At 41.0% G+C, this 12,330-nt stretch overlaps 1 pseudogene; it reads left to right on the top strand.

Annotated features, from left to right (window-relative positions):
• The first annotated feature begins 7,557 nt into the window (after positions 1–7,557).
• On the top strand, positions 7,558–8,032 carry LOC113191205 (nascent polypeptide-associated complex subunit alpha pseudogene; annotated as a pseudogene).
• The last annotated feature ends 4,298 nt before the right edge of the window (positions 8,033–12,330 follow it).

Below are 12,330 nucleotides of genomic sequence, written 5' to 3'. Positions count from 1 at the left end.
TCTTCAATGGGACTCTTGAAGCCATAATATTACACAAGTGTTTCCTCCCTGAGAATGAGAAAAACTCTGAGGTCAACAAATTCCCAAAGAGCCCAAAACTCAGAAGGGAGAGCAGGCAAAAAAAAAGGAAGAAGGTGGGGTGGAAGACATGACACAAGAATTTCACAAGGACAGGTTAAGTCAGATAGGATGAGAATAAGATGAAACTCCTAAATCCTTGAGAAACCACTTTTAACTGAGCATTGGAATGGGCTTACTGATAGGTAGATGGCAAAGAGGTAGGAAAGTAGTCTAAGTTTTAAAAGAAGTTAGGTAAGAAAAGAGGAAATTGATTGCATTTTGAAGAATGTGGAAAACCTGAGGAAGGAGTTTTGAATTATATTTAATTTGGGGGATTGGAGCATGTTTGGAGTTAGAGAAGAAAAACCCACGAGAGAGAGAACTATTGAAGATACTAGGAATATGAGAGATTATTGATAAGACCAAAAAGGAAGCTGGAGGGGTGCTTCACAACAGGAACAAGAAGGAACACTCTTGAGATGGGGGCAGGGACCTGAGAATGGGTGGATATATAGTTACCTCTGGGGGTGGAAGAAATAATAACCCTCACATTTATATTGCACTTTACAATTGCCTTGTGAGGGAAGCAAGACAGTCATTACCAACCTCGTCTGTATCTGTTCTGGGACACATGAATGACCAGGGGCCACATAATTAGTGGGTAGCTGACACAGGACTCAGGCCAGCAGGTCAGGCTGTCAGCACATGGTCCTCTGTACTGGACCATACTGCAGGCTGCAAGTCTTCCTGGGTCATGGCACTGTCAGATGAGCTCCAGGAGCACCTCCACCAATCCAGCCACAACTGCTAATTCGTCTGCATCAACTCTTGATCTGAATTGGACTGCCCCTCTTTCCCAAACAGACCTGGTGTTTTCCAATTTCTTTGTCTTTGCTCCCCTCACTACATTCCTTTGCCTAAAATTTAAGCATTTTTCAGGATAAAGAGTGTGTACCTCTTCCTTTACTAAGCCTCAAAGCTCTAGCCTGGAGGCATCCACAGAGTACCTATGAATACCTCTCAGGAGATACCAGGTTCTTCTGCTATCAGTGTTCTTGTCTCTGACTTTTGGTCCCTACTGGATAATGTGAACTTTGAGGCAGGAATCCTCCTGTAGAATACTGTGCTGTTCTTACAGTACCAAGCACAAGAATCCCCCATCTTGTGTTATTACCAAGTGTTGGTTGAATTGCATGCTCAAATGAGAGATGCTGTTGCTATGGGTTTTATAAATATTGACCACCATCTCTAACATTATCTACATGAAGTACAGCATGCTCTTGTGTTGATAAATCTTTTCCATCAATTGTCCCCAAAAGAGGAAAGAGGTTCCCCCAAAAGAGGGAAAATGTACTTTCTCACATAAAAACAAGTCAGCAGTTAGTTCATTCCCAGGGAGAAGTAATGTACCAAAGGCCAGAGTCTCACTATCCTTCCCCTTTGGAACATTATGTTTGCTTTTGTCTCAGGCTTGTCCTGCATGGCTACAAAATGGCTGCAACAACTCCAGGTATTCTGTCTTTCAACAAAGAATATCCCAAACAATAAGACCTCAACTTCAGATGAGAAGGGGAGGAGCACTTTAAGAAGTGAGAAAACTTCCCCAGAAATTCCTGAGACTTCATTGACTAAAATTGCATCCCAAGCCCATTCCTAAACTGATATGGGCAAAGTGAGTGGAATAGACATGATTAAATTAAATTCACCAAGAATGCATCCTCAGAATGGCTGAGAAGTCCAGTCTCCTTCAAAAACCCTAGCTAATGTTTAGCTGAACATAATAAGAACCCCAATGGCCAGGAAAAGGGAGGATTGGTGTGGAACAAATATTCAGAGTATCTGAGCCATAATTGTTTTTATTTTTTCACATTTTTGTTTCGGCCTCACAGGATGTGTATGTTTTTGCCCAAACAAGCCTTTCTTTTTTATTTCTGTACAGTAGGCAAACAAGCCTTACAAATGTCACTCACCTACCTGTCAATGTCAAAAGTGTCTGAATAAAGGGTCTTCAGCTTGACAAGTAGATGTGGTCTGTGCTCTGGCAGTTGAATGTATTACTTTAGGCTCAACACACCTTTCCTGGAGTTGAGAGTATAGCTCAGTGGTAGAATGCTTGCCTAGCATGCACAAGGTTCTGGATTCAATCCCCATTACCACAAAACCAAAACAAAAAATAGCATCTTTCCCCCAAAGAGGAGACTTCACAGCCATCTGATCTTCTTACCCATATACAGTTTAACGGAATATTAATATTCCCCCCTCCCTTATCCATCTGATCTTCTTACCCATATACAGTTTAACGGAATCAGTTGTGTACCAAGATGTGGGGGACTGGAGTGCTCAGTTCCTGGGACAGGCAGTAAGGACTTGTAGATATGTAAAGAATTTTAAAACAATAATAAAAGTCTAAATTTAACATCCTGGATTGAACCCTAGAATAGAAAAAAGGCATTAGTGAAAACACTGATAAAATCCAAATCAAGTCCATAGTTTGGTTAATAGTGTCCAATGTTAATTTCTATGTTTTGATAAATGTATCTGGTTATATAAACTGGGAGAAAGGTATGTAGGAACCCTATACTATTCTTGCACCTCTCCCGTAAATCTAAAATATTTCAAAAGAAGTTGTTTTTTAAAAAGTTAAAGTTGTCAGAAAATTGGTCTGCCTTTTTTTATTATCACCATGCACCTGCCATTATAAACAATGCTAGTGATAAAGTACTTCTTCCCCAAATCTTGTGGCCTAGAACAATTGTTTTAGATACTTTTTTTAAAGAGAGAAAGGGGGGGGGAATTTTAATATTTATTTTTAGTTCTTGGTGGACACAACATCTTTGTTTGTATGTGGTGCTGAGGATCGAACCCGGGCTGCACGCATGCCAGGCGAGCGCGCTACCGCTAGAGCCAAATCTCCAGCCCCTGTTTTAGATACTTTTGAGTCTTAATAATATGTGTGCAATCTTCAGTTTAGCACATTTTTATTATTTACCTTTTAATAAATATTTCATTCTGCATGTAAGTGAATCCTAAGGTCTTTTGTATATACACTTAGTCCCTGACACACGTAGTCTCAATGTGTGCATTTGATTGTATCCGTTTGGAATCACTCAGATTTGTTGGGGTCATGGTTTGTGTTTCCAACCTGTAAGGTACTATAGATTCTTGTGTTTGAATCACGTATTTGAAACAAACAATGATTATAAAGACATAACCAGAGAACTTAAATTACCTTAGTGCTGTCTTTCTATGTGTGATTGAATATTTTATTTGTGTTTAAAATTTAAAACTGTACAGTTCACAGTTCCATTATTATGATTTGGTTTTTGGTGTGAATATTTCTGGAATTTTATTTATTTATTTTTATTTATTTGTCATTGAGAGATGCAGGGTGTTAAACATGATCTGCTCCAGGTATAAAATGTGCTGAGAGTGAGGGAATTAAGATTCTGTGTATTAGATAATCCCTTAAAGCTCATATACCCACTCCTTCACTGTAGAGACAAAGAAAGCAAGGCCAAGATACTTGCTGCTATTAATAAGGATTTGGAGAGTTGGATCCAGGACATACCCCGCCTCCCTCCTGGGCTGTTGCTCCCAGCACTGACTCTGTCCTATGCCGGCTGTCCTTTAGCAGACAGGCAATAACTCAAAAAAACCAAGTGTGTTGTCCAGCACAAGCTAGTGACTCAGTAGCAGAGTAAGGCATGGGAACCAGAGTTCTTAAGAGCTCCAGGGCTCTAACTACTACACCCTATTTCCCCTTTCCAGATTAATTCCAGACAACTAATAAATGTACCACCTGATTTTCAGATAGGAAGAGATGGCATTCTTAAAAAGGGATGCAACTTAGCATTTGAGATGAGTAAATGTCAGTCAGAATTCCCATCACCAGAAAAATACTGAAATACAACATTTGAGAAGAAAGGGAACAATTTCAGGTAGTTTTCCACTAAGTTCTCTAATTTGGAGGGCATTTTGGGGTGGAAAAAAATATTGGGATCTTAAATTTCCCACAAAATGCTTGTCCTTAGTTTTCCTATGTACAGTATAGCTCAGTGGTAGAATGTTTGCCTAGCATGCATAAGATTCTGTGCAAGGAGAAAGCAGTAATGATCTGAGAGGGCCATTTGATACAGTGAGCCATTGTATTGCTGTACATCTCTATAGCAAGAACTCTGTGGAATGAAGATTTTTTATAGGACAAAACAGAACTCAGGAACTCCTGTTACTTGACTGCCATGCCTGCCTTCTCTGAGCAGTTCCCACCTAGATTGGGAAGAAACTTAGACATTACCTTGATTAAACATAGCCATCTCTTTTAACCCCATCTCTGCTTATCAGATCTTAGTCCAGTGTTTAGAAACTATTCCTTTGTGAATTACCAGGTGTGAATACTACATGCAATTACCAGTGTTTTGTCTTTGCCTTGCTCCCTACCACTGGATTAATAATTGATCTCTTACCACATGTTTGGAAGGATGATGGATAATAGATAGGTATGTGTATGGATGAATGAATGGATGGGTTAATCGATAAATAGTTGGATGGGTAGGTAGATGGGTGAGTGACAAATCTGAGGATGGATGCATAGGTAGATGGTAGATGGTTGGGTGAATCAGTGGGTAGGTGGTTAGATGATGATTCAGTGAATAGATGGTTAAAAGGGTGGATGGATTAATGGATCAATGTGCAGGAGTCTGTATCATTCCATCTTTATATTGATACCAAGGTAATTTCATATTGAAGGTTTTTCAAAAGCTGCTGCTTTCACACAGGAGATAAGTTCAGGACCAAAGCCATGTTTAGATTTAGTAGAAGGTTGCCTTGGGGTAGACATTAAGGCCCTGAAAAACCTTAATGTAACTTTGCATCTATGTGCCTTAGTAACCAACCAGCTCATTCCCTGACATATTGCAGGGACAAAAATAGTATTAGGCAAAAATGAATAAATGAATGATTTGAGAAACTCAAGGGTGGCTCCCCTACCCCTGAAATCAACCCCACATTCTGATCTTTGTGCTTATACTTAAACATTAAAATGTCATTACTCTGTAAATCGATTAGGTATCCAGAAGTATCCTGTTATGATGCAAAACATTCTTGGATGTTAAAAACATGAAACCCTTTCCATCTGTTCTTCCCTTGGCAGGAATGAGCTGGTCACATTGCTGTCTGTCTTGATTCTTTGCTGATGAGGTTGTTGGGCCTGGGGCAGGTCCAGAGGTTTCTCAGACTGGGGAAATGGAATTTTGCTGACAAGTGGGAGAGGACCCTTTACATGGGAATCACCAGGGCTGGAAGGAAGTACCCAAAGACTCCCCTGTCTCATGATCTCAGACAGCCGGCTCCCTGCTCCTGATTGGATGAGAATCTCTCACTTTGTCCCAAGGGTTTCTGCAAACTGAGCAGGGCACTGAGGTGTGGAAAGAAATGAAGAGACAAGAGGGAAGGTGAGAGTAAGAAAGGAAACATGAGAAGAAGGGAGGAACACCAGAAAGAAGAGAGGAAAAAGAGGGGGGTGAGGCTGAATATGAGCAGGTAGAGGGTAGCAGAGATAAAAAAAAAAATAGATTGTATTTGCAGCACAGTGCCTCTAGTAATAATATTATCATTATCTTGCCTGAACAGATGTGTGAGGACTCCCATCTACTCATTATACTGCATGAAAATGGAATATATTTCTATCAAGCTCATCATAAATCTTGGCAGATCCTGTCAGAAAGTGCACACTGTTTCTGAGATGTGATTTTTCAATAGGGTATACTGTACTTTTTGATTGGGGTTGGGGAAAAGAGGAGAAGGAAGTTGATTGTGCTTTCTTTTTGTTCTATTTTTTATTTTGAAATTCTTCTTTCCCAGGAAGTCTTGCTTTAGACATCACTGAGTATTTTTGAAAAGCCGTGTCAGCCTGACTGTTGGTCTGGGTTTGACCAGCAACCTTAGGGGCCACACTAAAACCCCATGCTAAGGGTCCATTAATTTGAAATAACCCCCTCACAATTCTCACCTCCCCTTACTCCACCATTATTCATAATTTCCAAGCCCCTCTATTCTACCTCTGCCCTGACCTCAGTGTCCCTGTTTTGCAAAGGCATCCAAAGTGTGTTGGTTCAAGGAGAGAACATGTTTTTTCCCAGCTGAACAAGTCTCTGGGAGACCAACAGTGCCAGGGGTGGGAGTAGGCACCATTTCTCTGAACTAAAGCCACACAGTGTGCACAATCCCCATAGCAAACACCACCTTTCCCTGGGAAGGCAGCCAAGGCCTGGAGCTCCATGTAGGAAATCCCCTGTGAGAGGCCCTTCCTGAGCCCCACAGAAAATGGTTCTTTTCATAGGCTCTGAGTCTCCTTCCTTTCTACCATAAATGCCCACATCACATCCCCCTTCCTGGACTTCTACACCCTGTTCCCATTCCAAGTGCCCCCACCCAGGCGCCTTATGGCTCATACAACCCTTCCTCTTCCCATCCACATGCAACTGGCTTCTCCCAATCTACAGAAAGCCTCTTCCCTTCCCCTGGGCTGTCAAGCTTCCCTCCAGCCAGTTCTCTGTGCCTCTCTCACAAAACTGTTTCATGCCATGACCTAACATCTCCAGAGGCTCCTCTCAGGGTTGAACAGAAATGATTTGTTGACTTTACCAGATTAGCAAGGGGAGCAAATTCCATAGATGCCTCTGCCCCTAAGTCTCAAAGTTCAGTCCTCTGTCCTGATAGCAGGAATGAGGAGATTGTGGCAGCCTGAGATGGCACAAAAGAATAGCAATGATGACAAACACTCTCTGTAGAACAATTGCTAACTGGAAAGTGATCGATGGTGGAGGCCCTTCATGTGACTTTTTAAATTTAATCTTTGCAACAACATCCTGCTGTAGGTACTTTTAGCAGCCCCATTTTATAGCCAAGGACATGGAAGCCCAGAGGGGTTAAGTACTTTTCCAAGGCCCTAGGTTATTTCGAGGTATACCCAGGGCATGGGATTTTTGCATCCTCTAATACTTTCCAGCATCCCCTGGGGATGGCAGGAAATCTGGACTCCAGCCCAACTCTGTCACTCCTCAGGTAAGTTAGTTTAGGCCAAGCTGGTTCATTTCCCAAGTCTCTGTTTCTTAATCATAAAAAGCATGAGAATTGAGGTGATTACTTATAGTCCTCTTCAAATGGTAATGTTGCAATTTTTTTACCCTAATTATAAAAGTACTTAGAAATATCTCCAAAACTTCTGGACTCAGGGCTAACCCAGGATAAAGCAATAAAAAAGGAGTAAAATGAATCTTTGGTGAGCCCTAAAGTCTCCCATCTGTGCAATATGTACCCCCTACCCCTGTCCATATTAAGACCTTGGTACAATCCCTGTTGTCTTTGGCAGCCTGGGGCAGAGTCTCAAAGGAGAATGCAAAGAAGGCTTATCTATCACTTAATGGCTCAAAGAACATACATGCATTACTACACATCAGGGCGAGCAAATCTGAGCTCTTTATTAAGAGAAAGCTGTTCATGCAGCAGGCAGTACCAGCTGAAATTGATGAAGAACCAGTCAGAAAAGTAAAACAGAGTTGGAGTGGAAAGAAGGCATGGAAAGCTGTTGCAATCTGGCTCTTCAGGAGGTTATAGGGGGTACTATCTGAAAATCTAAAAATATCCTCTTTGTCGTCACAAAACCAAATGTCTACAAGAGTCCAGCTTCAAATACCTATGCTATTTGAGGGAAGCCAAAATTGAGGATTTATCTCAGCAAGAAGCTGCTGAGCAATTCAAAGTCCAAGGTGAAGCCCTCTCAGACATTCAAGAAAACACACAGACTCTACTGTACAAGAGGAGAGTGAAGAGAAAGGGGTTGATGAAACAAGTATAGAAGTTAAGGACATAGAATTGGTCAGGTCACAAGCAAATGTGCAAAGGGCAAAGGCAGTCAGCACTGGAAAACAACAGCAATGATATTAGAAATGCGGTTATGGGGTCAACAATGTAGCCATCTGAAAGTAAGGACCTTTTTGGTGTTTCAAAAGAGCAGCTGCAGCTTGGTTTGAAATTTGTACAGTTTCCATCATTAATACAGTCATGGCTTCTTGTTGGATGAGACACACACACACACACACACACACAGAGAGAGAGAGAGAGAGAGAGCTTTCTTTGAGTGTGTCCTCATTTGGAACAGAGGTGAGCACACTGACCAGCACTATTCAAAGGTGATTCCAGCAGTTTTCTCATTCCAGCCATCTTGGGAACTGATCTTTCATGCTTTGATATAAAATGTTCATAAATACCACTTCAGATACCAGGGTCCATATGATCAGAGATGCCAGAATCATACATCCCTGCTAAGAAGACTTCAGTGACTGCCATTGCCTGCAAAAGGTCTGCATCCCTTAGACTGGCTTCAAGGAGCTCCACAAGCACTGTACACCTCCCCGCATCGGGCTCTGGCTTTCCTAGAAACAGGTCAGAACTCATCCTCTCCAAGCCAGCAGCAGCTTGAGAATAACACTTACCATTGGTGGAAAATTTGTAATATATTTGGTGGATTCTAAAACACACACTTCTTCATTTTAGAATCTTACTAATTGATGTTAAATCTATGGTATATCATTATTTCTTTCTTAGTAAAATAACAGTTTATCTTACAACCGAAGGCATCTCTGATTTGATGAGGTACAATAAATAGCATTCTCCATATTTTAAGCTCTAGAAGCTCAGCCAGAGACTGGAACTCATATATCGACTCTCTGAGTCTTTTACTCCCAATAAGGGCTAGGTCCTGATGTAATGGGTGATTTCTGGGTGCTGGTACTTTAGCCACCTAGTTGTAACCATGGGTGATATTCAGGTGTTTAAAGAACAGACCAACTAGAACAGAAAACAACTGGCATGCTTGTCCTAGAGCTCACTTGTTGATCCCCAGTCTTAACTATTATAGTCCTTACCTGTTTGTTCCCAACCCTTTACCCATTTACCATTGCTTCTTTTTATGGATACCTGAGAGCATGCTCATGGAATTTGGTCTATCATCCAATCTCAGTGGAAAATTCTTATTTGGTCTAAGCTAAGCACAGTTATCCCAGGCTCCTTTGCTGTTGTTGGCTTTAGGGATAGGCATGTGTATTAGTTTTCGATTGCTGCTATAACAAAATACTATAACAGCACAATTTTATATTCTTAGAGTTATATAGGTTTGGTGTCCACTCTGGGTCACACTTGTCTAAAATGAATGTTGTCCACAGGCCTGTTCTTCTCTGGGAGTTGAGAGTTGGTTTCATTGCTTTTTCAGGTGTTGGCAGATTTTGGTTTCTTGAAGCTATAGGACTAAAGTCCCTGTGTCCTTGCTGACTTCAGCCAGAGGCTACTATGAGTCCCTAGCAGCCTCTCTGTTGTTATAACACATAACCCCTACATCTCAGTATCAGTAACAAATCCTTCTCAAGCTACCATCTCCCTCCCCCAGCTGAATGTAGATTGGGCACATTAGATAACCCAAGATAGTCTGCCCATCCCAAGGTTCATAGCTTTAATCACAAAATCCCTCTTGTGAGATAACATAGTCACAGGTTCCAGGGGACCAGAGTGTGAACATCTTTCAAGACATTATTCTGCCTACTACAGTATGTGACCCAGTCTGGCCAATGAGCTATAAAGGGAAATCTATTGTGGTTTGGAGGAAGGATTCTGCTCCCTGATTAAAAATAGATTGGGATTTTCCCCACTCCTATCTACTTTGATTGAGGTGGTGTGAGCTATGGCAGGTATCTTATGACCTTAAACTCTACACCTCACTGATAAAAGCTGACCCACCAAGAACAGCAGTGAGGGTATCAGAGTTAAAAGGTTAAAGTGTGGCCATTTGGTGACAAAACTGAGCCACTGAACCAATCCTAGAACCACCTACTTCCATTGTGAGATGCTTCAATATCTTTATTGCCTAAGCCACTGCTGCTAGTCAGATTCTCTGCTACTTGGGCTGAACTCTTCCTTGTTGAAATTTAACCCATTCATTACTGGTTCATTTCAATAATGCCTTGATTTGCTACTGATAACCTGTTTGCCTGTCCTACCTAACATTTTAGTCCTACTAAACAGGACTAAATAGCATGAATACCCACTTCCTCCACAAACATCAGCCTATTTAAGGTTCTGAACTCCTTCCTAGTTCATGCAGCTCCCTCTTTAATAACTGAGTGAGGCCCCTATATTTCCATTCATGGCTAGAGATTAGTCTTGGATAAGCTACCACCTATTGCCCATGAAACTCCCTGGCTGAGATCTTTGGATGACACCTGAACTTGCTGTCCCCACGTGATTACTTGGATTGCTGACTTCCTTCACAGTGGCTCAGTCTCTATCCCATTCGGTCTCAGCTTTTCCCTCCCTGTTCATCTTATCTCTCCAGGGTGACATCATATCTGCACTTTGCTCATCTTGATGTTCCTGATGGATCTTAACATCCAGACATATTAACCAGTGGCCATTTTCTAGTCCCTCTACTTAATGCTTCTATACCATTTCTCTTGATAGTCCCTCAATCAGAAGTGCTCTTTCTATATACCATTATATATTTATCACTAAATACTCAGGAAGATCTTGTGAGGAAGTGAGAGTATTCCTATTTTGCAGGTGATTAAAAAACATGAGGGCTCGGGTCACAGATCAGTTGGTAGAGCATTTGCCTAGCATGTGTGAGGCACTGGGTTCAATCCTCAGCACCACATAAAAATAAATAAAATAAAGTGTTGTGTCTGTCTACAACTAATATATATATATATATATATATATATATATATATATATATATATATATATATATATAACAAAAATAAGAGGGCCGGGATGTAGCTCAGTGGCAGAGCATTTGCCTAGCACTTGTACGGCACTAGTTTCTTAGCACTGTATAAAATAAACAAATAAAATAAAGGCATTCTGTCCACCTACAACTACAAAAACAAAAAACAAAAAACATGAAATCACTTATTTAGGATGGTGTGCCCAGTGAATGTCAGAACTGGGATACTAATATAATTTTATGGACTTCTCTTCTGCCCTTTCACTCCCTCCCCTATTTAGCATTTTAGAGGAAACCAGCCAGGCCCATCCAAGTAAAGGACTTGTTTACTTATAAGCACCCTGAGGGCAGGGATTGAGTCTGATTTGTTATTGACCTGTAGAATCAATGATGTGCTTGTAAATGGATAAAAATTGTCTCTGGTGTGGGGAGGGGGAAGTGCTTATTCACAACAGTTCCAAGTCCCAAGGGTAAATGCCTTCAAGGTTAATTTCCAGTTGAAAAAGGATTGGGAAGACACAAGCAGTACACACTAGTGTGTGGTATTTCCACCATACAAATATCCTTCATGAGAATAGCCTCAAGATTAAAATGATTAGAAAATAATGAGTTGGGGTATTTATTACATCTGTTTTAAGTATAATTTATTCCATTGTAATTTTATGTAATTTAATCTTTAATAATTATGTTTAACACAGTTGGCTTGCAAATTTCCTGAAAATTTAACAATCGGACTTGCCAACTAGGTTGAGCCAGCTCCAGCACAACATTGCTAGAGTCTAATATAATTCTTTGTTTTTAATAGGCATGGAATGGTAGATGAAAATGCTAATAAAAAGAACATGAATATCCACTTATGAACTCTGAATGCAGCTGGTATCCCGGATTTCAGTACTTTTTCCCTCCATCTGAGGATTTTTTATTTCTATCCCTTATACTTAACAAACGGCCAACAAATAAAAAATAGTTGAGGGTGGAGGCCAAAAAATAGCTAAAGTTCCAACTATGGATTGTGAATACTGACCTCTGCCCAGAGTCAGGGTGGGGCCTTGAGACTGCTTCCAGTTCAAAATTGTCCTATGCAATTGAACTTGGGCAAGCATCTGCGCTATAACTGTCATCTCCTCTCCTGGCCTCGCCTAGATCACAACCACAACAAAAGAAGTACTAAAAAAGCACCAGTCAGATTATTATTCTGTTACATTCCAGAAAGGACAACCTCTTAGGAATTAAGGAGCATAGAAAGAGGTGAACACTGAAACACAGCCTCCTAAAGGCACAAAGCCCTGAACTTTAGTTATCTTAACCTTTTGTTATGGGTGCAATGCTGACCTCAATGGAAACTGGAGTGACCTGCACAGTTTAGGGAGAGAGGGACAGCTGGCGAATCAGCTGTGTTGCATTACAGTCTGCACTATCCCAGTCGTGGCTCAGGATTGTACCATATATGGACTCAGGCTCAGGACAGCCAGTCACGCTGATTTGCATCAAGGCTCC

The sequence above is a fragment of the Urocitellus parryii genome, chromosome 8 (genome assembly GCF_045843805.1).
Source record: "Urocitellus parryii isolate mUroPar1 chromosome 8, mUroPar1.hap1, whole genome shotgun sequence".
Lineage (NCBI taxonomy): Eukaryota > Metazoa > Chordata > Mammalia > Rodentia > Sciuridae > Urocitellus > Urocitellus parryii.
The sequence above is the reverse complement of the archived record's forward strand: the minus strand, read 5'-3'. Positions and strand labels throughout refer to the sequence as shown.